We start from the raw sequence: 4614 nt of genomic DNA, 5'->3' as shown, positions 1-4614 counted from the left end.
CTTCATTTGGATGTTTATTGTGTGTTGAATGCTTGCTTGAATCATTGTTATGTGAATTTGGATATGCCGGGTGTCTTACTTGAGTTATTTATTGCGACGAGTACGAAGGTGAATTCTACGAGGAGGTAGAACCGTGTGACTACAAACCGTAGGCAAGTTGCAAATTGATCATGCTTCGACCCATATTTTCATACTATGCATATCTCTTTAAATTTTAACACTATGCATGTTTTATAAAGGTTTTGCAAAGTATTATTTATAGCTAGAGCCATAGGTTCAAGACTGACCACCATGCTTGGCCACGCTTGCACAAAATGGGTGGGATGAAAACAAAAGTTATTTTACACCTTTAACCTTGCTCTCTTTTTGGAGCAACGTTCGTGAAACTATTTTGAAAAGAAAAATTATATATATATATATTATTTTACATCTACTCCCTGGGCGGAACGGTATGACGGGAGCGTCTACAAGTGATCGCGCCCATCGGGGTCTTGCAGTGAATGCGCCCGACTGGGGTCTTGCACACAGGTTTTTGGTGGGGACCACCGTCCAGGGGAATGAGATCTTCCAAGTACAGTTTGATGCAGCTTCCAGTACAGCCACATGCTATTATGGCTCTGGCTTAGCTTTTCCCTATCGGGAAACCCTTTATTCAGGTACGACCGTCGAATAGGGGTTTTAATTGCCAAGGGAGCGGGTCATGCTAGAACTAAATAAACGGGTCCATTTGGAAAAGTTTTGTCACAATCTCCTCCCGGTCACACACCCAAGTGGTGTCACGACACAAAGGGTTGATTGTGTCATGTGGGAACGTGTACGACCACTGCAGAGGGTTTAAACTAATCGATTAGCCGTGCCCCCAGTTACGGGCAATTTTGAGCAACTAAAGACTTGCACTGAAGAAGAATCTCCCCTCTCTTTTCTAAACATCTGTTTTAAGGGTTAAAGTGAGGAATGAGCACAGTGAATGTGTTTCACTTCAACCTTATGTATGTTTTAAAACTATTTTGGAGATTGAGCACTGGTGCGTATATCCAAGTGTCTCACTCCTATCTTTTAAACTAAAAACTATTTATTTCAAAGTAAGTTTACAAAATTTAGTATACGAGAAAATTGGCATTATGCAAAGGAAACCTACACCAATACTTACCCTGTATGTTTGTTTTGTTAAACTTTCCTTTGTAACTTGCAAGTACATTCCACGTACTCACCTGCACCTGTCGAGCCCAACAGATCTCAACAGATTAAGAGACGATAGGGTTATGGTCTACACTCAACGAGCCCAGTGGCGTTGATGGAGCCCTAACTTAGCGACTACATATTATTCCGTTGTATTATGTGCCAGCATTGAGCTGTACCAATGGTATGTATTTGTTTAATTCTGGATGTACCATTGTAGTAAAATGATGTATGTTTTACTGATATTCATTTTTGTTACTGTGTGTGCTATCTATGATTCAGGGATAGCATGATAAGCACACAGACTTGGATTTTACCAAATCCGGGTCATGACAATAGGCATACAAGTCTTTAATGTGCTCATATTCGATAACATTCAATTCATGTTGAGTTACTAGCAATCATTTGTAGGAAAGAGTTTCCGCCACAACATTTTCCTTACCCTTAATGTACTTGATAACATAAGGAAAAGACTCAATGAACTCACTTCATTTGGCATGTCACTTGTTCAATTTTGTTTGACCCTTAAGGTAATTAAGCGTCTCATGATCTGTATGGATGACAAATTCACCAGGGCGAAGATAATGTTCCCACACATGCAAGACTCACACTAAAGAATATAACTCCTTGTCACAAATGGGGTAATTAAGTTGCGCTCTAGAAAGTTTCTCGCTAAAGTATGTGATTGGGTGCTTCTCTTACATTAAAACGCCACCTATGCCATTACGACTAGCATCATAATGCACTTGAAAAGTTTTATCAAAGTTTGGTAAGGCAAGTAATGGAGAATGCATAAGCAAGTTTTAAACACATGGAATGAGGTTTCTTGGGAAGTTCCCCAAACTAATGGTGCATCCTTCTTACTCAATGCATGCAATGCTGATGCAATAGTGCTAAAATCCTTCACAAAGCGATGATAAAATCTAGCTAAGCCAAGGAAACTACACACTTTAAGCAAATTGGTTGGTTGTGGCCAAGTTTTAATAGCATCAATTTTAGCTTCATGTACTTGAACGCCCTTAGAGCAAATAACAAATCTCAAGAAAACAAGCTTGTCAACACCAAAAGTGCATTTTTCCATGTTAGCATAAAGTCTCTCATTTCTAAGAACTTGCAATATGTCCGTAAGTCGTATGAAATGATCTTCAAGAGATTAGCTAAACACAAGTGTATCACCAAAATAAACCACAACACAAATTCCAATATATTTTCAAAGAACATAGTGCATCACACGCATAACAGTGCTAGGTGCTTGAGATAAGCCCATATGCATGACTAACCATCCATACAATCCAAATTTGGTTTTGAAAGCCATTTTCCATTCATCATTGTTGGGGATATGACTCCAGGATATAACCCGCCTTATAAAGGTTGGGCCATGTTACTGGCGACTCTTGGAGTAAGGCTTCAGATGGGCCAGAGCGATCAACAAGCAAGACTGGAAGGGCAACTTACAAGATGGATCGGCTTAGGGACCGAAACCAGAAGGCGACGGGTGGCCCGAAGGCATAAGCCGCCATGTGGTGTCTTGCCAGAGAAAGCAAGGCGACTTAGAGTTGGACTCAGTCACAAGTCATGACACGATCCAGATTCTTGCAAGCCGGAGGCCTCAACCTATATATAAAGGCGAGTCCCTGGCATAGATAGATCTGGTTACAATCAATCGATAGCTAGGACAAGCGAATCCGCTCCTTGTAATCGATACTCGTGCTATAAGCAAAAAAGTAGGAGTAGGCTTTTATCTCCACCGTGAGGGGCCGAATAGGGGTAAATCGGTGTCTCTCGATTCTTCTCAACCCCGACTACCTCCTAGTTGTGATGGACTCATGTCTAACTCCTCACACTAGGACATCTGCCATGAAAAAACCAAGACAGTTGGCGCCCACCGTGGGTTGAAGGGTCGTTTCCGAGGGATCGAGGGATACACCATTGGTAGGATGACCAAGAGTCACTGCGAGAAGCTCTACATCGACGACGCTAGCTAGGGCCCCGAGGCCGACTCAACTGAGTACGGGTATGTGGTCCCCTTCGGCGGAATCCACGTCTTCATCGTCAGTATCGATGAATCTGAACCTGAGTCGGACATCTGCACCGACCTCGTCAAGCCGGCTCGGGGCGCGCGACCTGCCCGACTCCAAGCATGCCTTTGTCGGATTTACATAAGGTGTGGAGCTCGCGGAAAATTCCATGTCTAGAGGAGAGACTCTCATTTACTCCGATGATGAATCTTCAACCGGAGAGACGGAGTCAATCTACTAGCTTCAAAATGGCGGGCTTGGGGGCTGTTCTGATGGCAACAGTATTCCGGACCCATACGAGTTGTCGTGTCGGGCCTCCATCTTCATGGTGGGGATGGCACCGGCTCTCAACACCATGGCGGCTGGAGCAGCAGCATCGACTTACACATCAGGATTCGGCTCAGTCAGGCCTCCAGATCAAGTTCTATCTGAGCTGATGAACGCCTTGACAACCCTAGTGGAGACCAGGGTCATGGCAGAAAACTAGGCGGAGCGCAATACTAAGATCGCAAAGCTTCGGGAGTAGATGACCAAGGCCACAAGGATATTAATGTTGAGAACACCCGGACTGCTGAGTTACAAGCATAGATTAATGCAGAGATAGAGTTTCTGAAGATGCAGGCATGGCAGCTAAACCTTGAGCAGCACACCTCTACTGTTGTTCATCAGTGGAGATTCCGAAGCCGTTTTGTCGGAATCGGGGCTCCGTGGACCCAAGAAAGGTTTGAACTCTGGGGTGCGCCCGAAGAACCTCGCTATGCTACTACTTGCCGCTCACTATCCCATGGTGATGCTCCATCGTGCTAGTGTGAGAAGGGAGAGGAATCGAACACGATGGTTTACCCAGGTTCGGGCCACCTTCATTACAAAAGAAAAGACACATCCGTGACATTTTGGGCCGAACGAATTTTTTTCCTGTCATACTTATGACACTTCTATGACGATAATTATGACAAAACGCGGTATCATCATAGATGTGGTGGGCTCCTACGTCTATGACAAAAAATCATGACAGAAAATGGGCTTTTCGTCCTGGGCGGGCCAGATACGCACCTGCATGACATTCTTTGGGCCGTTCATGATGGAAAAAATCGTGGTACAAGCGACGATGAGGAAAATTTCAGGGAGTTCCCGATTACAATGGGTGGTCGGGGCCGAGAAATGCATGGAGGGATTGCGCGTTTCTCTCATACACGTATGCGCATGGGTGTGAGGAATTGGGCTCTAACTGAACCCGAGCGAGGCGTTTGCCTACTGAACCTGAGCGATTGCACTGTAGGCTACGTGCTACTAAACCCAAGAAAGCGATCGATCCCTGGCTATTAACTGAACCCGATCAAGCGATTCCTTCGCTACTGCTGCTAACTTAAGCCAATCGAACCTGCTGCCTCTTGATGAACAGTGAGCGTTGTTTTAT

The sequence above is a fragment of the Triticum dicoccoides genome, chromosome 6B (genome assembly GCF_002162155.2).
Source record: "Triticum dicoccoides isolate Atlit2015 ecotype Zavitan chromosome 6B, WEW_v2.0, whole genome shotgun sequence".
Taxonomy (NCBI): Eukaryota; Viridiplantae; Streptophyta; class Magnoliopsida; order Poales; family Poaceae; genus Triticum; species Triticum dicoccoides.
This window is presented reverse-complemented; position numbering follows the sequence as displayed.